We start from the raw sequence: 27,465 nt of genomic DNA, 5'->3' as shown, positions 1-27,465 counted from the left end.
GAGGTCCTGTGTGATTCTGAAAAAGCAAAGTTCTTTTACCCTTTCTGAAATCATTCACCTTTACCTACACTCACCGTGTTAAAAGGTTTCAGTATAAAATACACAATTGATTAATCAAAGTATTAAAAAAAAATGGACAAACTCAGTCTATGTTTTATTAGCAAGGAAGGAATTTCTGGCAAATTTTCTCATCTCAGTGGAAATAAAGAGCTGCCAGCTGCATAGAAAATGTTGCTTAAAGAAAATTTGGGAAAATTTAAAATATCCCATATCCTTTCCACCTCCTTATGTGTATTTAAATGAGCAGCATCACACCAAATTTGAACTCTTGAAATAAAATTCTGAACAATGTAATTTCTATATTTAGCATGCTAGTAGTCCCATGCCAAGATTCAGTCTTTGGAATATTTGCTGCATACGTACCACATGCATGTTACTACAAGAAGGAACAAATATGTAACATCTGGCATTTTTGTCTTCCAGTCAGTCTTGAAACATGAAAAGTATTTTCATGTAAAGTAAAATGAAGCATTTTTGCACAAACTGATAATGCACAATGCCTAAATGCACATCCAGGCTTAGCTTGGGAAAGATCTAATTGCTAACACAGACCATTCTCCCATCTCTCAAGGCTTTTTTGAAAGCACTGAACACCAGCTGATAGTTCATCCAAGCCTGTCTGATCTACCCTGTGGCCTTTAGAAGAGCGGACTTCACTTCTTTTTGTTGACAGGGACCTGAACTATCTCTCTTCTGAAAGGTCTATTCAACAGTTACAGTATTCATATTATCAAAATTAGGTTAGATTTAGTTGCCAGCAAGTATTGTCCTACTGAAAGAGAAATGGATCAAATATATATTGAAGCATGTAGTCATGACCTAAGATTCTATGCCAGTGTCTTTTATATGATAGCCTCCAAAAATTGCTCTAAGATTTTTAATTTTTCTCTTCCATAGAATGGAGGAGGTACAGGGGTTGTCAGCTAGGAGTGAAGAACATATTAAGCTAAAGAATTTGTAAAAGCTGTGTTCAAATAGTGAACACAGGAAAGTTCAAAACCAGCACATCAATCACCAGGCTCAACTAGAGAACTGATGAAGACAACTAACCTGTAATTTGTATTTTTAAAATGTAGGTAACAAGAGGATAAGAAATTACTGAAAACATAAAGGTGATTAACTGAGTCCAAAGAGACCCCATAACAAGATAATCAGATGCTTAAAGTTACACCTCCTAAGTTATAGCACTGATCACTGCATAATGGAATGTGCACATTGAGCTTGCTTTCCAAAGATTTTTTTTTTAAATCTAATCACACAGACTTTATTATCAATACTGTATATTTGGAGCTAATTGAAAAAACTGCTTGTGATTTCTTGCCGGATACAAATCATATGCCTTGAATAAGGATTAGCTGGATAACTCACAAGTCCCCTAGGGAAAATATGTTGTACAGACTACTCCTCATAAGTGGGGATTAATATCAAATCCCACAGGAAGTCATGCACTGCAGTGTTTGTTTTCATTTTGCTTTATATTTACTGGCAGTTTAGACTGTTCTTTCAGCTTGTGTTCAACAGACATTGCAGCATGACAGATTCTGCAGCACATGTAACATCATGCCTCACATTGTGACCACCTGATGGTATTTCCTAGATATTGTCCAGTGGGTCTTACAAAATTGAATATGCTGTGAACTCAGATTGACTGCATGCAATGTGCTCCCTTTTAGATTTTATTGTTATAACTTTTCCAAGCTTAATGTGGTATTGACATGGCAGTTGCTACCACTGCTCACCATTAATCTTAGTGCTGATGTTCTCACCCTCAAGCAGTTTCACTCATTTTTTACTCTTGTTAAACCTGGATTTATTATTTCCCCTGTATCTGTAGATTCCCTAACTCCTTAGCTTACATCTTAGTTTATGTCATTTCTGGTCCAGCTCCGATATTCCTTTTGTACTTCTCCCTGCATTTTCAGAACCCAGTTCTTCTTCCCTGTCTCATCACTCTCTGTCCTTTGAGATCACAAACCAGCTTCTCACTGATACAACTGTGAAGAGAAAAGAATGTAATGCAAAGCAGTCTTCCACACATCCCAGCACTGATAATACAAAATCATTTTCCTCTTCATACCATTCAAACCAGAGGAATTGTGTGAGCTATCAAATCCAGTACTCCTCATCAACTAATTTTAGATACTTTTGTCATTGGCACAAAACCAAACAAATCCAACTGCAGGCAGTATCTACTAATAGTTTCCTTATACCTCTTCCTTCAAAACTTGATGGGTATGACCTGCAGCACCAGCAGTCATCCTAGCTTTGAGTGCAAAGGGAGAGAGGATGCAGACTTGTTGACCAGTGGATCTTACAAAATTAAATATGTTAGGAACAATTATCTTGGTGAAATACTAATAGTCCTCAATGTTATAACATTGTATACACCACCCATGTTTATGCACATATTTTTCGTCTGGATATTTTTAGGTTTACTCTTGCCATCTTTTCAAATTATCTATTATTATTATATTAAGCAAATTTTCTTCCCCAATGAATTTTCTTGGTCTGCATTACTGACAAGCTATTTCTTGCACCACATTGCACAGAGATCTTTTGCTGCACTTTTCCTATATGTTGCAACTCAGTCTTTCCAGAAAAAAATCAAGGCATAGCATAAATTGAAATGCTTTTGATTGATAAATGGTTGTGTGTCAACACACAGAAAAACATCCTTGTACTGCAAACAGAAGTCTAGATGTTTATGCAGTATTTCAAAAACAGGTTAAAATCCCTTCTGAATTTTAGGACATGCTTGTGCATCTCTGTTAACTTCATCTGAGTAGGCTAGACAAAGGAGACTGAAGGCAGTAAGAGACTCCAGCACATGCAAACATGTCTTGAAGAATTTGCACTGCAGTTGCCAGCACAAGCTAAACCTCGCATTGCATGACAAGTATAAAATATAGAATCATAGAAGAGCCTGTGTTGGGAAGGACCTTTGAGATCATCTAAGTCCAACCCCTGCCATGGGTGGGTGCTGCAGTATATGCCACAGCATATGTCACAGCGGAGATGGCCACCACACAATTTCAGAAAGCTCCAACCCACACACAGTAACACCTTGCCACATCAGAAGGCTTCGGCAATCTGCCCATACAGAGTAACATCATCTCACCTCAAAGGTTGCAAACATCTGGCCTTCTCGTCCTTCAGCCCAACATTTCATACCCCTTATTGCTGATGCACTGCACCTGTGAGCCCTCTGTTCCCCTTGGTGATTGGTCAGTAACCCCGCAGCACTCCATGGCTCATCACCTCCAACACTGCTCACCAGCCTTTCACAGCTGTATCCCATTGGGGATGGGGCTCAGGCACAGCCCCACTCCCAATTCCCACAAACTGAGTACCCACAGGTGGGAACACCTTCCACTAGACCTGGCTGCTCAGAGCTCCATCCAACCTCGCCTTGAACACGTGGAGAACACGGCAGAAACCTCAACAAAATTCCTGTTCGGCGAGATCGTGTGCAGGTCTTCCCTGCACTGTTCTTTATGCCATTGTTGTTTGAAAACCTTTGTAACATTTTATTTAGTAGTTTATCTTTTATTATAATTGTTTTTATTGCAACCAATAAGTAATTCTTACAGTAATCATAGTCAGTCATCTGTAATCTTTCCTCAGATTAGTGTAGCAAATATCCATAAGTTTACTTTGATATAAACCAAATTTAAGGGGATAAAGGAGGGTGGCAAAGAAGATGCAAAAGAAAGAGTGCATGCATCTGGCCAGTGGTTGGGATCTAAAATACTAAATGTTGCCTCTGAGCAATCAACATTAGCATCACTGGAAAGCCACAGGTAGAGAAATCTCCTTGCATGTTTGAAGTGGGAGCTGGCTTTTTAGCTGTTTTTTTTTCCCCAGTTGGATTTTCCAGTAGAAATTTTAACCCTTAGGCATTAGAAAAAAATTGGATACCGAGTTGAGAAAATATATTCATTCATCATTGTCAGAATATCTTGTTTTGATCCCATAAAGACAGGTAACAATATTCAAGCCTTGAAATTGTTTATGAAGTAATCAGCATTTAATTTGTTCTGTTCAGAATTTAATTATACACCATGTGCCTTCCTGAGAGGACACTACCAGAAGTATAGCTGTCAAATGGAAATTAATTTGCTAGTAGATGACCACATACTTCATGAATTATACATGAAACTTTGTCTCACAGTGACTGTTGCTAAAAGACTCTTTCATCACTCTTATGTTTAAACAAACCACAATGGTTTTTAAATAAGTCTGATCAGCAGTAAGGAGATTATGATAAAGTGCTAAGAATGACTTCCAAAATAGTGTTTCAGTCACATTTCATATTGATGTGTTTCACTGCAATTTGGGTCATGTTCCTCTGCTCTTAGTTGTTAGCAGAATGATGGGCAGACCATTGCATTCGCTTTCAAATACAACATTGATAGCTGGATTTACATTTCTTTTTAAGACTCAGCTTTAGCAAACACGCCTTAGATTTCAGATATAATTCTGTTATTCAAATGGGAGAAGAATTTGATAGCTATGCTAATCACTTTTATCTGAGAAAACATAACTAATAGCTTGGTTTACATTTGCCTGCATTTATGAGCATAATTTTAGCACATAATTTTATTGCACCATAAAACATAATACTGCATTAGCCTGCTCTTAAAAAAAGTTACCTTAGAGTGATTCGTACTTAAACCTTCACCCTACATTTAAATAACAGTATAATTTTAAAATTTTTACCTTTAAAAATCAATTTAAAAAACTCAAACCTGTATAACAATTTAGCCTACAAGGCTATTGTCTGTAGTCAAAATGCTCAGTGAATGTATTTAAGGTAGTCATAGCCACATTGATCATAGGACTGCTCTGAGCCAGTTATTCTCATGTATAAATTGGACTGAATTAAGATAATTTGCTCTTAACATTGCATCAAAAGAATCTCTTAAAATTCTCCATTGCTGTATACATTAACAAGGCATGAGGAAGAAAAGATGAACGATCCACATAATTTTATTTTTTTTATTTAGTGCTTTCAGCATTGGAAACTGAATAGGAAATAATGCTTTATATTTTAAAAAGGCCAGTTATTGCTTTCAGTGGGACATAAACATAAAGAAAATATGCTCAAAGAGCTCCATTTTGTAGTATTGTACTTAATACTTCCTCTTGGAATAGTCATGGCTAATAATGATATGGGAACTATTTTCCAGAACACAACTATGCCAACTGACACAATGTAATGATATTATTAGCAATAATATGTTGTATATATGCAGCCATTTCCTCTAAGAATTTGAAAATATAATTTCAAATTTAACCTGACCATTCCCTTGAAGGCAAAAAAAAGCCATGTACAGAAACGCTGGACTCCCTGTGACACCAAAAAATTATCTATGGCAGAACCTGGATTTTCATTCCACTCTCATTTGCAGCCAAAGATCTGTTCTAAGAAAGGTCTCAAAGACTCAACAATTAGTCCTGTAATTTCATGTAGCACAAAATGGATTTTATCCCTCACCCAGGCCCTTCTCCTCTACAATGGCTTTTCTTCTACAACACAGATTCTTAGCAAATTAATATGTCTGTTCTACAGATATCTGGAAGGTTAATCCTAACTTTATGAACAAGTCCATGGACTTTGTATCTTAGAGGTAAACTCAAGCATATCCAGGAGATAGTTTATCTCCTCTAGTATTGCTGAAAAAATTGTTTTGAAAACATTTGCTTGCTGACTGCAAATTAAATTATAGCACTAAGTATTTTTTGTACTTGCTTTAATAAAGGTTTTTTTATTTGTTCTTTGATTTTGCAGGATCTTGGTGCTCATGGTACACTTCATATGACATATTGCATTAACTAAAATACCAGTATGGCTCAGTCATTGAGTTGGTCCATGACATTTCCAGACTCTTGCCAGATTGATGCGTAGGGAAATATTCATGCCAAGATCAGCACTGACCAGAAACTTTTTACATTGTGCTACAGCACTGTGAATTCACAATTAGGACAAGAGGGAAGGTTTGGACATATTATTTTAGTTTAAGAATAAGGTCTTCTCCCAAACTGAATCAGAAAAGTTAAAACACTAAAAATTTCTAACCCAGAAAACATAAACTAGAAATTGAAAACAGCACATATATATTAATTTTCAGTTCATTTCACTACATCACATGGCCAAATCTGAGTTTTGGGTGGATCTTCACTGCCTCTGAAGAGAGATTCTGTGGCCTAGGTGTAGATGTATGAAAGGAAAATGCCTAAACCTGCTAATGGTCAATTCAGCCCACACTGCTATGGAATATTTCACCCATTAGTGAAATATACTCCTGCTCTGTCAGCTTCAGAGTTCAGTTAAACGAGTTATCTAGCTTAATTCACAATAACTAAAATGAATTTCACCAATCTTTTCCTTTAAAAATGCAGTTTCTTGAACACATCATTATAGAAGAATCAGTTTTCCTATTTTTTTAGGTTCATATTTCTGAAATAGCTTGAAAACACCAACTAACTAACGAGCATAGAAAGAAGAAAAACATAGAAAAAAGAAAGCATGTAAGAAGGAATGCAAATAGTTCATTTATATAAAAATGCTTAATTCTCTTTTCATGCTTTATCTTCTGTTTTTTGAATCAAATACTGAATCTGAATTCAAATCTGTTGCTGCTAATAATGTCAAAGTTGTGGAAGTGAAGAATAGCCTTGAATATGACAGCAAAGGATAAAAGGTGTTGAAAAGTAAGGCAGGAAATTGATATTTTCAGAAGTGCAAAGGTGAAAGAACTAAAAGGTTCATGATAGGAAACAGTAATTTTTAAATTAATATGGATGTATGTGGTATAAAGACTTCCTTCTGCTCCTTTATTTTCTGGTCCCTTTGCTTTCCCTGTCCTATAGGAAGGAAGGAAAAACAATAGACATATCTATTAAAAAAAAAAGACATGATCCTTCTCTTCAGTACAACATTTACAGTGCAGAATTCTTCTCAGAGCTACTATATTTCAGAACCATTGGCTTTTTCAAAATACTCATAATTATATGTCTAAATTGGTCATTGTTAATTAAGACCTTTTCAATTTCTATTACTAATGTTGGAATCCATATTTAGAAAGCAAGTAAGAACTTTGCAGATCTATTTCCACAAATATGAAAATCAAGTTCTTTTATTTATTTATCACAAAAATGGTTTTAAATTGTGAATATTGGTGGCACCATTCAGCACTGCAACTATAGGGGCTTGGAGTGGGACAGAAATCTCTACATTTTACATGAGGGAAATCATTATCTTGGAAACAGATAATGTGTTGAGAGTTAACAATCTCAACACAGAGTTAACACAGATAACAGTTGAGAGTTACCACCATTAATAGTCTTACTATGCAGTTCCTGAAAAACTTTTTTGCAAACCAAAGACTTCAAATTTCTAGATCTGAGTCTCAACACTGTCCTCAGTGGACATTGTCTATCCATCATGCTCAAATAGGTTTAATATATGAACTTTTAATGGGCCAACACTTTACAACAATGAGAATCACAAGCATAAAAAATTAACATAGGACTGACTGATATTTGGAGATGTCAAATGTCAATGCCCAAAATTACAGCTTCACATTCATATTCATCGGAGAAAATAAAACTATTCTAATCTATGAAGATGAGAGATGTGGCATGAAGGTATAAAAGACTGGCAGTAACATTACAGAAGGGGTCTGTACCAGATTTGTAAGTAAAGCTTGCACTAAAGATGCCAGAAACACATTCACCTTGGGAGAGGTACATTTGTCAATTCAATTTTTTTTCCCCAAGTTATGTCTCAGATTAATTTTTTGTGCAGCATTTTTGTCACTTAAAATAATCAGAATCCCTAAGGTAATAACAACTCCAAGTTTTGTGTCCCTCTGACTTTCTTCTAGTTTCATTTTTGTAACTGTTGAAAATTTTCAGAAATTCTGAAGTTCAAAATGTTAGACCTTCAGCATAACAGGATGATATAACATCAGCAGGACAATCTCTAGCTAAGCAGCTCTGCACTTTACAAATAATACTTCATCCATTGCTGCAGGAACTAAGCTCATGTCCAGAGGATAAAACAAGCTTTTGAGAAAACTGAATAGCAGTTGGAGTATAACAAGAAAGTAAGGAAATTAGAGAAAGGGGAAATTTGGAAAGCCATTTTTCCCATGATGGGCCATCTAATTATTTCCTAAATGGGAAAATGCTTTAGCCTTACCTGGTTGGCAACTGTGCACGTTCAGCATGAAAAATGCTTCCTGACATCTGTTCTGAATTTTCATTTTCTTTCCATGTATGCTCCTTTGTCCTGTCATCTATGTCAACTTGCAAACAACAACATGAAATGACAGGTTCTAATCACTTCAATATTGAAAATTGTCCTTTTTCTTTCTTTTTTTTTTTTTTTTTGAGAAAAGGTTTCTATAGCATACTGTTTCCTCTCTCTCAGTTAAGTGTCTTCTAATTGCTATCATGTCACAAAGTTCAATAACACAGAACCAAACAGAGGTTTCTAACAGAAAATATGGGCTGCAAGACACAAAGAGTGAAATTCAGGTTTTCAAAGTGGAAATTGGGCTCATTGGAAACTGCTAAACCTCCTTTTTCCACCAGACAAAACACTTTCTAGCATGAGTGCTTACTTGGGGATCTGTCTTGCATTTCTGAAATGCTCATTACTACTATTACTGGTACTATCTCTCCTCTAGCATGGACACAAATAAAATGGACAGCCCAAAAAGAGGCTGAAGTTGCAGGAGATTCTCAGGATAAGCTCATAAGCTGAAATCTTTTTGCTTTAGCATCATGAACCAATGCCAGCAGACGAGAGCAATGCCTTCAAAATCCTCAGAGCTCCACTGTGGGATGTTCCTGCCTAGTGTGGTTTATATCCCTGCCAGGACCTTGAGGCTGGGAGAAGGCAAAAACAAGGATTACTCCTGGGCTTTTAAAATGGGTAGCATTACAAATGTTAGTCATTTTTGTGCCAAGGAAATAAGGTCTGCAGAGTTGCCAATCAGTCTGATTTAAATGCAGGTATCTCAAAGCAAATTTTCACCAAGGAACTGAGGATAAAGCTGCTGAAGTTTGCATAGGTCAGGATTTTGTTCCAATCATTTATTTTTCCTCCTAACAATAAAAGCTAAATAATCTTGAAATCAGACCAGGTGATGAGTACTAATTGCAAATAATCTACTCGGTTGCAAAGTTATAATAATAATAAAAAAATTGTATTGTTCTTTGATATAAGCCTGTACAATGTATGCTATTTGCTAATATCACAAGTTGAATCCACACAAGCATCTCTAGGCCTGATCTAATGAAAAGCAAGTTTCACACACAGTATATAAATTATCTTCTGCCCAGTAGCTGGCAGCATCCTTACTCTGCTTCCCATGAATGAAATACGGGTATCTGAAATAGGTTTTTTTTTGGTTTTTTTTTTTTTAATCTGCAGGAAAACCAATGTAATGTTTGCATCTGGAATCTGCATCTAGCACGACAATAGCTGTCATTGTGGTGCTCTGCTGCACTGAGAAGTGTATCTGAGCGAGGCTCAGAGCTCTCCTTTCATCCCCCTGTATCCTCTCCAGCTGTAAGCCCTAGGCCTCCATGAGAAAAGATCTGTGCTGAGTGATCTATTCAGGTGAAGTCCCACAAAGCTTTATGTGCAGACATCTCCCAGTGTAGCTCTGAACAAGCTCCCTGTGAAGGATTTTCCCCTCTACGAAAGCTGGTCCAGGTTTTCCAATGAGTTTAGCAATCACACTTTCAAGTTTTAATTTTCCCCAACTTTAGGTCTGGCAGAAACCATTCTTAGGTGCCAGGTCTGAAGCAATCAGCACCCCAAGAAATGCCCTGTGTTATTGCAGGTTGGCAGGATGCATTACAGAGCTGCTGCAGCAATAGCCCAATACAAGTTTAACATTACATATTGGGCCCAGCTGGAGACCCCATCTGAGGAGCTATCTGCTGCAGTTAGTTGTATATTTCTCTAAATACATGAAGACATTAAAATTCAACTACTTGATGGCTTTTGGTTTGGTGCTTTTTCATACCTAGTACAGGGATCCTTTGGCAAGAGTTTGTGCAGCTGAATCTGGTGATGCGGGGAGACAAATGGTCAGAAAGGGGTAGAAAAATCAATTCATAAACTGATTTCCAAGAACAGCTTAAGTGTGTTAAAATGTGTAAATTTCACAACCAGTTAGGCCTTACCTAAACTGCCTGAACTGCTTAGGTTGTAGTAAAATCTACTGCAGTTTCTGATTATCAAAAGACAGAATGTTTATTTAACTTCATATTATTTCAACACATTGCTAGACAGCATGAACAAAGCATATTTGACCTGGCTTTAAATGGAAATTAACATCTCCATTTTTTAGTTTGACCCAAAGCCTACTGATTTCAGAAGGTGATTTTTGACAAACCTGGGTTTTGAATCAGGCCCTTTATCACAGTTTTTGAATGATCTTTTTGTGGCTCACTCAAGAAGGAGCCATTTCTCAGCAGAGGGCAGGACAAAGGAAGCAGTTTCATTTACTGCAAAGTCAAGTTAAGCATTTGATGGAGGATTCCCTTTTGTCATGAATTTACACATTTACAAGGTATGTCCCCCAGAGAACCAAAACAAAAGGTGGCTAAGTTGCTGCTGAGTTAGGGCCTCACTCATAAAAATAATACTGTAAAAAATCTGGTCTGTGGGTAACAATGAGAAGTTAATACAAATGGTCACTGACTTCATTATAGAACTCTTTGGCAGCAACTTTTCCAGACTCATGTTAAGCCTTGAGAGAGAAACGTTTCAGCACAGAACCACTTAATCATTTATATGAATGAAAATGAGTGCAAACAGAATGCTGAGATGGCTTTAAGATCACCTCTTTTTTCTTGTATGGAATACCCACTATAATTACATTTTACTTGTCAGTCCATAAATTTTGCTTATTACAAAATGGGCATTATTGATTGCTTTTTAAAAGTACTAAAACTTAGCTAAGAGCAGTAGATCTCTCAGCAAATTCAAAACATACTATCTTCCAAACTAATCACTGGCAAAGGGGCTGTGGAAAAACTATCTAAGTCCATTGTAAGCCTAATGCAAAAAATTACCATGAGTTTTAGGTTAGTAACTTGGCTTTGAGTTTAGCATGTTTTAAGCCACAATGAAAAAAAAAAAAAAAAAAAAAAGATAAACTTATTTGGCAAAGCCAGACACTTTTAAAGCCAACATCCTGTAATTGTTTCCTCATTCAGCCTGGCAGCTTAAACAAGAAGAAAAGAGAAAGAAGAAAGACAAGGAAAAAAAAAAAGAAAGGAGAGGGAAAAGGAGAAGAGAAAGGAGAGGGGAAAATGGAAAACATCTTGAGAAAGAAAAAAATAGAAGGAAACAGAAATCAAGGTGATTATCTCAATTGTAGCAAATAAATATATAAACTGCATATTTGTTCCTTTTTTTTCCCTTTGAGGTAGCATGTAACAAAATGAAATAATGGAAGCTCACTATTCTTGTGGTATAAAGCCTGAATTCAAAATGTTCTGGGTTTGAAGCAGTGCAAGGAGTGGATATTTTAACACAGTTGACCCTAGCAATGCAGAAAAGCCAGAGTGATAACAGGCAGCCTAAGAGGACTCAGCCTCTTTTGGATCAGTTGATTAAATATCTCCAAGTGAGATTAATACACACTGGGAATTTCCTTATTTAGAACCAGTAAGAAATAAAAGTGATCAGAAGGAATTTAGAGCTGCCATTCTCATTTAAATAAGGCTAGGAGCTGACAGCTACAAATAGTTATAAGAAAAGGGAGGGGAAATCTGACAAAGAATAAATTAACATTTCTTATTGGATTAAAGCTAAACATTCTCTGAGAATACTCAAACTTTTACCTCTTGTACTGCTGTTTTGTTGCCAGTCCTGAACTAATACTGAAAAAAGAGCCAAAGAGGTAGCTACTGATCTGGCTGGGAAACAATGCCCTATTCAAAGCTAGTATCTGTTCTAAGTATCAAGCAACAAAATTAACTTTCCTCTGCAGAAAGGGGTAAAGGAGAACATTTATGTCAATGTCAAGCCAGGAAAGCAATTTTGTATTAACCTATGAAGTTAAGAAAATAGAATACACAAAGGTATTTTTAAAGTATATGTAATTTTAAAACCTTCTAAATATCTTAACAGTGCACTTGGCTACAATTGCATTTTGCGGGCAGCAGTAGATTTTTTTTGCATTTTCAAATCCAGGGATGGGGCTGTACTCCATCAAGAAATTATCACATCAAACTGAATGCCACTATGAAAGTAGCAAATGAGATTTGTCAGTATCCAGAGAATGGCCAGATAATCAGGTTGTGACTCACCAGCTCCACTGAGGGAGCTGTGTCCAGAGCAGTTGCATTTATGAAGCCATCGACACACAGTCCCAGGGCCAGTTGAGTGACAGCTGGAAAAGCCTTTGGAAACCAAGTTTTTGAGACACCAGAGCAAATTCTATGCAATTATCCATGAGACTATCCATCTTTGCTGCAGGAGCAAAGCACATGCAAAGTGCCTTTGCAGCACCAGTCAGAGGAAGAAAAGAGAACAAATTATAACAGGAAGTCCTGGGCTCACACTATTGGCCTTTTCATCATTTTGGTGATATAAAAGACTACTAAAGTACTTTCTGAGGCAACAGATAGCTCTGTAACAAAGGTAAATGATCTGCTGATATACTAGAATCAGAGAGAAACTTTCCATATTTTCCATGCTGGCAATCTAAGAACAGACAATTACTAACATGTAGCCTAGTAAGAAGGTTAATATTGTCATGATAGACCAGGAGTAATGCATCTGGACCAAGAATAGACTGCCGCACAAATGAACAGCAGGAATACATTGGGACACAGGTCCCAGAGCTAGGTGTCTTTGTGGGTTGTGTGCCTGAATTTCCTTTCCCTAGCAACTGAGGCACGGTGGACAGGAATTCATCTGTGTGAATGGATGGAGATCTGTCCTTCCCTTTGCCTCTCACTCAGCACTCAGGGGAGCAGGGCTGGTAGAACAGAGGAAATCAGCCCTGCCAGCCACTGTTTTATCCCCTTTAGCTATAGAGTGGCAGCCATTCCAAAATGGAACTTGTTTTTAATGCCCTTTGGGATACCAACTAGAGCAAAAATAGACTGTTGATACATCTGCCTCATTAAGAAAGATGGAAGATTAAACTGATTCTGTCCAATTTGTTATTAATATTGTTATCTTCCCTTAAATATTTGCGGATACCAGCATGGAAATCTTAGAGATCTGTAGATGCTTCAAAGATTTTCACCACCATCTTAAATACTGTTTCTCATTTTCCAACCATCTGGTGCCTTTCACAGGTATACCAAAAGCCCTTGAAACAGGACCTGCGGCTTTAATTCTTTCAGTGTTCTACTCTAAAGAATATCTGATTTTCCTAGTCTAGACATATTCAGCCCTTCCAATTTTAGTCCAACCTTTGTTAAAATAATTTCCATTTCCATATTATTATTCCTTAGCTATTTTGGTTTTTTTTCTCCATATTAAGCAGCTTCCTTCTTGTTATTACTGCCAATATGATTTATAACTTCATTGTTTCTGGCTTGGTTAAAACAGAGTGTATTCATACAGTGAAATAGTTCTGTGAAGTCAACACATTAATCCTATGATTTGCATAGTATCTTAAGCCATTGCCAAATTATATAATAAACAAAGATCCTCTGTTATTTACCTGTGTTGAAAACTGGAAACCTTTTGTATGTCATCCACAGCCTCCTTTCCCAAAAGTTTTCCAGCACACCTTTACAGGGTGTGATATGCTGGCTTGTGTTCCAATAGGGAGGATTGGTAGAACCAGGTATGATATATTTCATTCCAGAGCTGATAACCTCAGAGGACTCATCTGTAAAAAGTTTATCTTGTAAGTAAATCCCACAACGTGTACCAAGGAAAGATATAAAGAAATACCAGCTCACACTAAATTGTTTGCTAACTGACTAAAAATAATACCTGATGGTAAAACCCCCTGAAATCTAGGAAGATAACTCCTTTCACAAAATAAAATATCTACTTCCTTTATTTTTAGGATCTTCTTGAAAAAGAAGCCTGTTCTTAACTGAGACTAGAGCTGTGTACCTGACAATCTAAGCATTGGCCTCTGGACAAGCAGAACAGAAAATGCAGAAATTGTTAAATCTGTGGATTTATATCATCAAGATCTGGAGTCAGAAGTCAAAGATGGACACACTGCTCTTCAAAAAGGTAGAGTATAGACAAGGAAAAAAACAACAGCAAACACCATGCCAAAAAAGAGTGTGATCAAGCTGTCTAAGAAGGTTTGCAGGATTTTCCATGGAACAGGATTGAATGCCAAGACTTACAGTATTTTGTAAAACAATCTATGTTAACCTTCAAGCTGAACTAAAAATCCAGTAAATAAACTGATGAGGAAGGGATTTGGCTTGGCAGTAACTCTACTGCACTACTAGTAAAACAGAAATAACAATATCTCACAGAGAAAAAGAAAAGTCCTCCTTGAGTGGATATTTTGATAGTTTGCTGCTACACTTTAAAGTTGTTGGGCTAAATTGCTGGGAGGTGGTGTCCTGTTCAAAAGGAATCAGTGTCCTACCATGACCAAATGCTAAACTCTCTGGTAAGATACTGATTTTGCTATTTCAATTGGTGTTGAACTGAATTCCCATAAACTGGACTGAAATAAACAACATGATCTGGTCTGATTCATGTCTCCAGAATAGACTCTGCTTGGAAGAGAGCACAGGAATAACAGGGCTCAGTTCTCAGGCTGGTGAAAGGCTGTTCTGGTTGACAGCTTATGTTAACAGCTTCTGTGCTGGGAGTCTGGCAAAAGGCTTCAGGGAAACTGTCTGTTTGCTTTCATTCATATTTTATATATGTTACATATACACACAGAGAGCACTGCATGTATTAGTCTGCAATTTTCTGTCACAATTGTGGTCATCACACTCTGTGTGTGAGCAGCCATGTCTGAGAAGGGGAATTTCGGATCTGGTTTAAATAGTCTTCATTCTCATGTCCTGGCAAGGACATCTGAGGAACATTACCTTACAATGTTAAGCAGTGTTCCCTCTCATGCAGCAGATACCACTTCCAGTGCAAATACATGTGCTTACAAGTTTAATGTTAGCTGTCAGTAGGTACTCAAGCATGAAAAGTTAACATTTGCTTTCTATCAGGATTCATGTGACCAGGGCTCCGTGGCTTGAGTGTTGGAGAAAAGCAAGCACAGAAGGTCCTTGACACCAGAGCAATAAAGATTTAAATTTAAAATAAAGCTTTACAGATGTTTTGGCATCTTCCCAATACAATTTAAAGAAAATAACAACAAAACCAAGCAAATAGGCAGGTAGTTAACCAATTAGGAATGATTTTCAGTTGCACATCAGCTCAAGGCATGCTCATCTGGTAGCTGACTGAAAGCCAGGGATAGCTGATGTTGCACACTGGGGTAATGTGGACATTGTTCAGTAGCAGACCCACTAGAAAATGCAGAAGGATCCAAGCCTGGTTCTTATTTACAACAGCAGAATTTTAGGAATATGTGAAAAACTGAGCGATCCCATGAGTATTCAAAAGTTCACAAATATACCCAATATCAGATCCAATCTAACATTTGAGCCACAGAAACCCAAAAATCCCATGTTAAGCCATCTATCTTTTAAAATAGATGAGAAATTTTCTATATTCAAAACTACCAAAAGTAGTTTTCCTTCACAGACTGAATGCAGAAGTTTTCAAGGTTCTAACATGCTAAAAATACAATTAAAGATTCAATGCCAGTCAAGGTTAGACTGGGAGCTGAGTGTAAAATGCAGGACTGTGAGCTGTCTACAAGTCCTCAGTAAAAGTCTGAGAAGTTACAATGAACAATTATTTAAACATTAGCTCAGTCGTAGTGAAAGAAAAAAGAAAGGAAATGAAAGGTGAGGAATGTTGGAGCTGAAATGACAATGGTCAATACCTCAAAGACAAATGGAGGTGGGTGCAAGGGACCCTCCTCAGGGGCTGCTGCCTGGGCTGTGGAGTTTAGCATCCCCATCAGTCACACACAGAGCTCTCCCAGCCCCACAGAGACACCACACTGTGGGAACAGAGGGGAGGCAGGGGACATTGTCCCTGCCATTCAGGGACACAGCAAAATCCCCAAGGAATGGCCCAACTGCGCCCCATGAAACTGAAGGACCCCATGCAAAAACACAGCCTGGGAAAGGTCTGACTCGGAAATCAGCTCTGCAGAGATGGACTTGGGGCCAATCTACATGAGTTCAATGCCCTGTTGGTCTGCATCAGCAAGGATGTGGCCAGCAGGGAAAGGGAAGGCATTCAGCCCTTGAGAGGTGATGCTGGAGCATTCTGTCCTGCTGTTAAGCACTGGAATGGTCACCCAGAGTGCCTGTGGAATCTTTATCCCAGGAAATTTTGACAAATCAGATGGGGAAATTCCTGAATAGTTTGATCTGCCTTTGAAGTCAGTCCAGCCTTGAGCAGGAGGTTGGTTTGGATGGCTCCAGGTGTCCCTTCCAATTGAAGTATTTCTGCAATTACATGAAAAGACAATGTTACAAATATATTACTCCACCATTATTAATTCATTTGTTTATTCCTCATTACAATGAGCCATTTGCCTGCCAGTCTCAAAAGGGAATATTTATTTTAGAACTAAAAAGATTTCCTTCCACATATAAAGTGACAATATTAGATACTAGAACTCTTAAGCTTGAAAGACATAGGGCTTACAAGTATGAGTATAGTGTGATATTTCATCACCATGAGTGGCATGAAAAAAGCAGATAGGAATAATTTGTTCACTGTTTCCTAATACAAGTATGAGAAAGTACCAAAAAAAGCTAGCAAAACTAGGTTAGCACAGTTGAGTGAAGGCTAGACAGATAGACCCTTGGCATTAAACAGTGCTGTCATTCTTATGATAATGTTCTACATAATGTTCTGCAAGGTCCCTGACCCTGTCCTGGCCATCCAAACACAGCTCTGTAACTTTTGAGTTCCAGCCATCACTAAAAAAATTAACTTTGTGGGAGATTCCAGTAGAGCACACACCTGCATGGCAGCTGGATATCTCCAAAGAATCTGAGACACAAGCAGCATTTTCATCCCATGTTCTGTGATATCAGACTGTATACTTCATTTACAGAAATGTTTTTATACAGTAGAGATACATAGGAAATGTCAAACACCAGAAGGTGCAGCCACATGAATAAACCTGATAGAGATATGCTGATTTATATGTACCAGAGATATCTATCTGAGCCACAATTTAGATCAATAAACCCACCACTGACTTATAGACTGCCACAGCAGGAAAAATCATGATAGAGGGTGTACCCTACAAACCTTTCAGATAAACAGATGATTAAACACATGAAGCAAATCAAAATGATCACACTGAGTACTGGATGAGGCAAGAACAAAGCTCCTGTCAGCTGTGTTGATCTACAACTATTGCTGCTTTTATTTTACACCATAATGGGATCCGGTGAGGTTGTTTGTTATAGATAAATAGAGCTAATTATCACCAATTAAAGATGCACTAATTAACTCAGTTTTATCCCATCCAAAATTCAATTAATAATCAATTCCAAAGATTTGGGCCATGTTGGATGGAGCTCTGAGCAGCCTGGCTAGAGCTGTCCCTGTCCGTGGCAAGGGGTTGGGAGGAGTTGACATTTGAGGTCTCTTTTAACTCAAATAATTCTATGATTCTATGACTGTGAATTAGGAAGGATGGCGGGGGGAAACACCTAAAAAGAGCAAAAGAGTGCACCTAAAGTGGGCCATGTTCAATTTAAGCATCTTACTAATCACACTTAACAATCCCAGCAATTCAGAAAATGAGGATTTAGAGTCCCACCCATTAAAAGAAAAATGTTTAAATGAGAGGTGCAAAACTGTGTCACAGGTCTTTTATATATGTGTCAGGGAAGCAATGCCTGTGCTTTGAAGAAAAAAAAGAGTATTAAAAACTTGTCCAGATGTTCACTTCTCTGCTTTAAGTGAGCAAAAGCTGCTACTGAGAATCGGTCATGAGTCTGGAAACACCTTTTCTTTATCTGTTAAAGGACTGACAACACAGCACAGCTGGGAGTGAAATGGCAAATTATTTCTTTGCTGTTGTTATATGGTAGCTATGGTTCCACCAGCACTTACTTTTCAAGCGTTCATGAGCCAGGAAATTACAACAGAGACATAAATATTTTCTCCAACCTGAGACTAAGCTCTGTCTTTGGGTCCTGTCTCTTTCAGCATTTCTGGACAAACATGTATACCAAACTGGACAGTTAAGCATGTCTGAAAAGAATCTTTTGCACTGAAAAGTTTTTAAAGAATTTTATCTTGGAAAAAAAAATACAGTTCTGGGATGAAATAAGGCCCTTGGCAAAATACAATAGTCTGCTCTACTATCTGTTAGCATTTCCGAAGAGATGCCAGCAGTCTATTTAAGCTACTGAGATTTCTACAATCACTGAAGCATTTTCTTCCCAAATCTTCCAAGGGGAATTCACAACCCAGGATAGACATAGAAATTTATTACTCACAAAATAACTTGGTTTTTCCCCCTTTTTTTTTTCTTTTAAACTGCCTGTGCAGAGATGTGCATGATCTCCCATTTCCTCTCTATCAAACCTGTATGTTGTCTCAGATTTTAGTAAATCAAGTGAGGTTTGATGTGAATAACAGCAAACTTAATGTGAATAGCAGCATAACTTCTGAGCCAGATATTAATTGAATAAGTTGTAATAAGCTGTAAATATCCCTGAAAAAGGTACATATGAGGAACAAATGGAAGAATTTAACTTTATATTTACTGCATGTTGCCTGGGTTTGACTTCCGCCCTAGTCTGATGAAACTCTAGGCACTGCAACAGAGCTGCAGTGAATGGCCTTGTGTAGCCAACTCTGCTTCTGCAATGCCCTTTTACTCTTTAGGAGAAATAAACCTCAATAAAACAAAACACTGTGCAAAATCCTCTCCCCTCTTCTTGACCCTTCTAAGAGGTGCTAGAAAAGACCCTGTTGCATCTTTATCGAAATTACAGTGATAAGAATGGCTAAAGTAAACAGGAATTTTTGCTTTTGTGGTCATTTTGCTGTCTGTGCCTTATTGCGTGAGAAGACAGCACCGAGGCCTGTGTGACTTCTACTGGTCACAGGTGGGCTTGCTGGTTTTCCCAGCCTACAGATATTACCTATTTTTAGCTTCATCTGATCTTATTGTGCCTCTGAGCAGTTCATGGTATGACCAGCCAGCCCTGCAATTTCTGACAATCATTATGAAAAATTTAAAAGTGGACAAATGCGTGTTTGTTGTGATCCCAGCATTAAGGGGCTGTGAATTTCATTTATAATAAGTAGGAGTAGGAACAAAGAGCAACCAGCCATGCCATGCTACAAAGACTGGAGGAATTCAGAGATGGAAGCCAAAGTGATGCCAAATATCCTTTGTCCAAAAAGGAAGTGGTGGTCCCTGGGTGGATCAGGGCCAAGCCATCCCCAGAATGTAGATGTCACAGAGCTGGAATGCAGCTGCCTAGCTCAGCAGAGAACAGTTTCTAACTGGAAAAAGAGAAGGAGCACTGTGCTAGCAGTGACTGCAAGGCAGTTTGGAGGAGCAAATGCAGTCAGTTGTAAATCTGGCCGGAATACAGGGATGAAATGAATCCGTGTCTGCAAAGAATGCCACGGGGTCCACAGGGACAGAGTTCCGTTATGGGCTGTGTCTCACATGAGTTTGTCACCATAGAGAAATGCAGTGAGGAAATGCACACATCCTTACTTGCAGCCACAAAATTCAGTGATTTAGATGAGAAAATATTTACCTGCAAAACTAATAGCAACACACAAAATTGTAGGTGTGCTTTCTTACACTAAGCAAATAATTTTTACAGAAGATTCGGTTCATTATCGTATCAGTGGTCAGGGTTAAAGTCCTACCTCTTTCCTAGGCCACCTTTCCTTATGCTTTCATTGAGTTTCAAGGTTGATGACATGATATTCTGTGCAGAGGTTGGAAATTACAGAACCACTTTTTTTCTGTTTTTATGAGAACATGAAACAGCTTTACAAAAAAGATTACTTTTTATCTGTCTGCTATACTGCAGAAGAGGTAATGAGGACTGTCAAAAAAAAAAAATCTGATTTCCCCCATTCTCAATAATGGTTTGTTTCACATCCCTTTCTAGCATGAAATAATTCTGTGAAAAATAAAGCAGGCATGAATCTTATTTGGGTTACAGAAAGGTCTGAATCATTTATAACTGAATTAATTGCTAGAAAGGCTTATGAGCAGCCAATTAGTAATATTTGTATTTGAATCTGCCAGTTGGCCCAGAACTGAAAATGAGTATTAGTTTTGACATAAAGACTGTAGTGTTCACAGATAAAAAAAACATTCAATCAAAATCAAGAATATCCTTGAGAATTACTGCCTTGAATGGAGCACGCCTGATAACTGGCCAGATAAATCTATGAAACCAAACTGCCTAAGACATTTCCCAACTACTGATTCAAAAATTGGTTCTGCATTCCTCATGCAACATCCTGAAGCCCTGATTCTTTTTTTCTCTTTCTATAAAGTCCTGAAAAAGCTGGAGGAAAAAATGGTGCCACACATGAAACTTCATAGGTGCCAACAAGCTGTTAATTTGTGTCCATTACATTTCTGCAGGACTTTGGAGGACTTTATTTTCCCCACGTGGTGTTCCACTTTTCCACAAGAGGTAAACAAATTCCAAACTAATTCGGATTACTGTGAGAACTGTGGCCAAATTCTGCAAATGACCAAGTAACAAAAGCAATGCCTCTGATGTCCCTCAGAAGCATCCTGTGACAGACTAGCAAGGTTACAAGATGGAAACGTGGGCTGGGATGTGCCTGGAGCACATGGCTTCCAGGGGAAAAATATCATGGTTATTTTTCCTCCATCCACATCCTCTGCTCAAGCAGAATGTGGGACCAGAGGAAATTCTGTGGTTTCTGGAAAAGGAAGGTAGTTCTGAGTTGCTTCTGTGACTGAGCAAAGACTGATCCCTGGGAACCCCATATTGGCTTTGACTGGTCATGCTCCCACCATCCTGCTCTGACAAGACTCTGCCTAACGTGAACTATGAGAAGAGAAATAAGATCAAAAGGGAAAGAATAAGCATTGACAAAAGAGTTCTGCGCAGTCAGAAATGTGAATGTCAGGCAAACATCTCTTACAAGTTTTTCTTGTAGCTCCTGGTCAGAATCTCTATTTTGTGAGTTATGGCAATTTCTAAATTTTTCACTTAATAAAAAAGTAATTGCATAATATGCCAAGGCACACTTCTGGGCTGTCCTCAGACACTCACATTCCTGGACTGTATTCTTTTACTCTTTCTTGAATGATTTTTAACAGTTAGCTGTATTTTTAATGTTTTCTATGTTCCTTACTACAGACTCTGCTCTCTTCTTAAAGGTTACAAACTTTGGGAGAAAATAGCTAAAGGATTTTTTCAGAATTTCAGGGTAACATATTTTGCCCATGAAGAATGCATTCACACTTTGCTGAAGTAAACTACAATAAAATTCTATATAATTAGAGCATAACCTATAATGTGCTTGTAGCGGAGAGAAATTCTGGAAAACGAAGACAGTAGAACATTGTGTAATGCTTAGAGGAGTATTTGAAAGCTTTTACGCTAAGCATCATTTAAAACAGATTTTAATTAAGGATTTTCCTTTTTTATTACATATTAAGGTCTCTAAGAGCATAACTTCCATAAATAGTCAAGAATAAACTACATTCAGACCTACATATAAGCACATTTCTTGGCACAGACAAATGAAAATTGTGATTGCTGACATCTCTTTGAAGGAAGATTTTCTTTTTTTTTTTTCATCCCAGCCCTTGTTTTATTTATATGGCTCTGCACACTTTTTGATTTTTAATTATCCTAAGGAAAAGAAGGGGTGGACGGAAACAGATCTTTGTTTTCCAACTGAGACAGTGAAATGCATTCCAAAGCTGCTTTTGTTTTTAATTTACAGAAGCCCTCATGTCTAATCTACTAAGCCAACAAATAATCTGTTTGCCAGGTTTTACATGAGAGTCGTGAAAAGTGCATACAGTTGCTGACTTTATTCTTTTTTTAGGATACAGATTCATTCTCTGCCATAAACTTGAAAAGATCCTTTTGCAGAACTTTCCACCATGAATTTATTTTCAGCTATGCATTTTGTTTCCCAGGAGGTATTTCATTTTTACCAACTTACTTGAGTATCTTTAGCTCTATTTCTTAATAACAACAAAATTGTTTGTTGCTTTATCTGAAAGATAAAGTAGCAAACCCTCTGCTTGTGTTCATGAAAGCAGCTGTTTAAAAGCAAAAACACAGGGTATTGAGAAATATGTTTCTCTCTGAAAATAAAAAAAGGTTCAGACCAGATGACCACTCCCATGTATTTCCATACACAGAGAAAAGGTACTTTTACATCCTTCAGTTGTTTCAGAATAACCCTATATCCTACATGTCTTAATATTGAAGGTGCATTTCAGTATTTAAAAACTTAATGTGTATCCTGAGAGCCACCAAAACTGCAGGACATCAACACAAAATTGTAGTGTTCCTACACCTCTGTGAATGTCCTCAGAGAAATCCCTGTGTGCAGGCAAGACAGAATCAGTTTTGCAGTGAGATTTTTGGATGGTGTGTACTACAGTGAGGAAATTTCTTTTTGAATGTAGAATTACACCATCACATTTGAATTACCTCGCTCTTCTCCATTAGGGTACATCTCCTGCATAGACAGCTCTAAATCTGGCACAGTTGGATGAACAAACTTGAAGGGTGCAAAGAACATTACTGAACCTGCTGCCAGCTCCCCAAAACTGAGTTTTGCTGGGATTTTCACAGGCAAGGCCAGGGCTAAGAATGTGTTTTGTTCCTCCGGGGATCTCCCTCTCCTTCCCTCAGAGAATAGCTACATGGCTTTAGATGGGCTGAATAAAGAAAATTAATGAAAAAGTGCAAAGAATCTTCAAATAGAAATAAAACAATGGCTGAGACATTTTTAATACACTACATATGTGAATAAAAATTTGAAAAAAAATGTAGAAGAATTACTAACCATTTAATTGGAACACATTACACCTATGTTGCTTGTAAATAGATGTAAGGAGGACGTTCAGAGTCCCAGCCCTTGGGAAGCAATCTGTAACTTTCAACATTTAGAAAAAAAGCTATACATGCCTACCACCCGTAGGTAAAAGGCTTTGGCCTCAGCTCTTACTGCAGAATTGTTGGTGTAGCCAAATACAGCATTCTTAAGGTCAGAATAAAAGAATTTTAGATATTTCTTTAAATTTCATCAAAGTATCAAAGTTACACTAATAAAGAGAGCTTCACAGTGTTGATTTTAAATGCATTGCAGATTGTCCATAAATTTGTATGGGCATGAATTCTCATTTCATTCAAGGGTTTTTTTTTAATCCAATACCTTTAATCTTCTTCATTCATGCTGAGTTCTGTATTTCTGTACAAGTCAGCCTGCTCTTGGGCTAGTCTGAATATAATGGGATTATCTGTGCTAGTGAATTCCAGAATTTAGATTTTCATCATTTTACTTAAACCATCATCACAGAAAGGCATTTTCAAATTTTGTTAACCAATATCCTAAAAATTTTTAAAAATCCCAAAATTCCCAACCAATTTCTTAAATTAATTTATGCTCACAATTCACTTTTAATTGAATAGATTTATAATCTGTATTCACTAGTTCATTTTTGCAGATCCATCAGAGCCTCTTCATAAAGGAACTCCTTTCTGAACCTCCACCTCTCAAGCACCTTCCTCTTTTCTTTTGGCTGATATAAGGAGATACAAATCCCTCCTCAGGGCCAATTTTTCAATATGGAGAAAAAACACCCTTCAAAGTAATTTGCCCCTAGGACAGCGTGGAGTGAGGTTGTGGGCTTGGGCACCCACCTCTTTACTCTGCATAGTTTGCCTCCATAACAGAGCAACCTCAAACAATGCTCTTGGCTCTGGCACAAAAAGAAATGGGAAAAAATTCTCTCAGTGGAGAAGAACTGTGGTGCAGGAAGAGTCAAGCCATAAGTTTAACATGAACAAGTCAAATGCATGGCACTGCCCCCATTCCAAATAAGTGAGAGAATTTTTATTTTCCCACAGTTGCCTGTAATGCAGATCATTACATCTTTCTGCCAATGTAGTGCAGTAAAATGACATGGAATGATAACAAAATTTTGGTTTGAAGAAAAAAAAATGATTTTCTGTCACATGTTGCCATTGATGATGAATTTGACTGTGTTCAGCAAGCAACACAGTCAGATTGGGCAAATGTTGTCCTGGGCAACATTTATAGCCAAAGAATTTAGGAAAGTAATGCAGCCTTCCCCCTCCCTCCCACAGCCCCTGGTCAGGCTGCTGTGCCTTTCATTTAATATTTTTTTTAAATCTCCTTCCTTTACATACCCCTTGAGGCACAAGTTCTCAAAAGTGAGAAGCACTCAAATATAGTTTACATTACCCCACAGAACACTAAAAGAGGCAAGAAAAGTGTCAAGCAAGGTGACAAGATTCACACCAAAAAAATCATTTTGTAAACTCTCAGAGATGTTGTCACAACAAACCCAGAGGAAAAATTTTACTTCTTCAGCAGCCAATAATGGGGAAGGTGACAGGAGAGCAGAAAGAGAAAGCAAAGACTCCCACTTGCACTTGGGATGCTTTTCAGATCCTCAGCTTTGTCTACACTTAGGCTGCTAGATGATTTTTGATCACCAGCCTCTATCGCCAGTGCAACTGTTCACTTCAATTCTGCGTGCTCCTTGATGGGCTGGGTACATTTTCACAGAGCTATCATCACACTTTAACTGCAATAATCATGTTGGAGTTGTGCTCTTACTACACTACACTACAGACCAGCTCTTCTATACTGAGATGCCCAGTGTTGATGAACATGGCCCAACTGCCTGAAATCAAGCCTAGGGACTCCTTTCTTAAAATGTTACTTAAATGTTTCTTTGCAGAGGGTGATTATTCCCAAAATCTGATGAGAGGAAACATGATAGAAAAATAAGTGCCCAAAAATGCAGCAAATTAGGGTATGCACAGAAAACTGCAAACTACAGTTTGCACAGCTCAGCAACTTCCCAACCTACATTAATGTACCTGACTTGCATTAATGGACCACAGTACACCTCTGATTCACTGCTACTGTAAAGAAAAGTAGATTATTTTAACCAAGTTGCTAGTTTGAACCAAGATATTCTAATATGGAATAACCTCTTACCTTGGAATTGCAGTTAGAAGCACACACACAAGCAATGAGCAGGAATCCCTTGAGTGTGAAAACTCAGTTACTTGCCTCTCCCTCTTCTCTAAATTTCTACAGCAGTTGCTGCAACCAGTACTGGACCATAACTCCCACTATCCTAAAAACACTGACAGCTCTCCTATCCACTTGACACAAATAAACAGTAATGTGATATCAAATTTCCAGCTCTAAGCTGGCATACACAGCAGTCCCTGGGACCAGATCCACAGCAGTCCCTGCTTGATGAGACCAAGGGGCACAATCCTGTGTCAGTGTCAGGCCAACCTCCCCAGATGCCCAGACCTATTTATCCCCAGGAACCAGCCAGAGCTTCCACCCTGCTTGTGCACCAAATTCCCTTTGCAAAGAAAATCCAGGTTCATGAGGGGACTGAGCCTTCTAGAACAAAAATATAGCCAGCAGTATCCTGAAAAAAAACTAGGCAATGAATTCAAGGTTTTCAGGTTTTTTAACAAATATGAGTGACTGCCAGCTCAGGATGAAAATTAACACACAGAATCATAGAATGGTTTAGCTTGGAAGGATCTTGAAGATTCTCTAATTCCACCCCCCTGTCATGGGCAGGGACACTTTCCAATAGACCAGGCTACTCAGAGCTCCATCCAGCCTGGCCTTGAACATCTTCAGGGATGAGCAATACACAATTTCTCTGGGCAATCTCTTCCAGTGTCTCACCACCTCCACAGCAAAGCATTTATTCCTAACGCCTAATCTAAATCTACTCTCTTTCAGTCTGAAGACATTCACCCCTTGTCCTGTCACTACATGCCCTTGCAGAAAGTTCCCCCCTCCCCATATTTCCTCTAGGTTTCCTTAAGATACTGGAAGGCCATATTTATCTTTTTTTGTTAAACTGTTTTTCAACTCTTCACTCAGGAAAATTTTCCTTATCTCAGATCAGACTTTAACCAATTGATCAGGCTTATACCATTCTTTGAAATACAGATGTTATTGTCCAGGGACTTTTTCAGAAACATATTATCAACATACTTGTATAAGAAGTTTCTTTGTAGCAATTAAATTTACAGCAGCTTGAAATGATGTCTGAGCTACAGAATTTATAGCCTGTGGACAGTGGGAGGATAAACTCTTTCACTCTGCTCTCACTTGCTGTTTATCCTTCCACGTTTTTATATGCTGGTTTCTCCCCTGAAAACTGTAATGCAAAGGACTCTTCTGAGAAGCTAATGATTCTGCACAAGCTGTCAAATATTCACCATCACCAGCAAAAGGTTATTGAGGATCCTGCTCTCATCCTGATTGAGTCAAAGAGCTGTGCTGTCTTGAACTGAACTCACCAAGCTCTGAATAGGAACAAAGGGTTCTGAATTATCACTCTGGGTATCATGAAAGGGCCTAGAAAGTGCCTACAACACATCAGAAGGCAAACAGTGTAAGCTAAACAATACCCACTGAAGAATTAGTCAGGTTCTCACAAATGTTTTCTTCATTTTGAAACCAGAATGGCTTCTGCCTTTTTAAATGTACAAAAGCTTTAGGGGCATGATGCTCTCTGACATTTAATGGGAAGCCAAGTCTTTTTTTAGCTCAGATAAGAATGTCACTGCTGTGCAACCACTTTGTGGCCCATGTGAAAGCATTAAGCAAGGCACAGAGAAATCAGTCTTCCCAGTTTCTTGCACACCATTCTCATCAACAAAAGCATCTGGAGCTAGTCTGGTACTCAAATATGCTAATAGGGAGATCACACCGCCTACGTAGCACTAACTAAGTAGTTCTGTATCACATTTGTTTCAGAGCTGACAAAAAGAAGTCCCAGAAAAAGGGGAAAAAAAAGACAACCATTAAAAAAGAGAGAAAAAACCAACAAAATCACCCAAAAAACTAAAAACCAGACCCCAAAAAACCACCCCCATACTTAAATTCCTCCTCCCTCACCCTTAAGTTATCAGCCACTGCCTTGTCAGTGGTGCCATTACTGCTTAGTAGAGTAGTTCACTCTACTCTAGAAGATAAGAAGATATCTTGCTTAGAACAGCTGGATTGAGATGGAAGTGGGACATTTGCTTTGTTTGCTTCTTTCA

The 27,465-nt window shown here is 38.0% G+C and overlaps 1 long non-coding RNA gene across 2 annotated transcripts in view; it reads right to left on the bottom strand.

Annotated features, from left to right (window-relative positions):
• The window catches only part of LOC141729383 (uncharacterized), a 51,835-nt gene extending 26,322 nt beyond the window's left edge, over positions 1-25,513 (bottom strand). The window contains exons 1-2 of one of the 2 annotated variants that reach the window (XR_012580871.1): positions 25,376-25,513; positions 13,773-16,617 (exon numbers count right to left, since the gene is read on the bottom strand). This is a non-coding gene — a long non-coding RNA (uncharacterized LOC141729383). Of the gene's footprint in view, positions 1-8,417; positions 16,618-25,375 lie in introns of those variants that run through there. The other variant, XR_012580872.1, reaches the window with a different exon arrangement.
• Between the last annotated feature and the right edge of the window lie 1,952 nt (positions 25,514-27,465).

The sequence above is a fragment of the Zonotrichia albicollis genome, chromosome 6 (assembly GCF_047830755.1).
Source record: "Zonotrichia albicollis isolate bZonAlb1 chromosome 6, bZonAlb1.hap1, whole genome shotgun sequence".
In the NCBI taxonomy this organism is placed as follows: domain Eukaryota; kingdom Metazoa; phylum Chordata; class Aves; order Passeriformes; family Passerellidae; genus Zonotrichia; species Zonotrichia albicollis.
The sequence above is the reverse complement of the archived record's forward strand: the minus strand, read 5'-3'. Positions and strand labels throughout refer to the sequence as shown.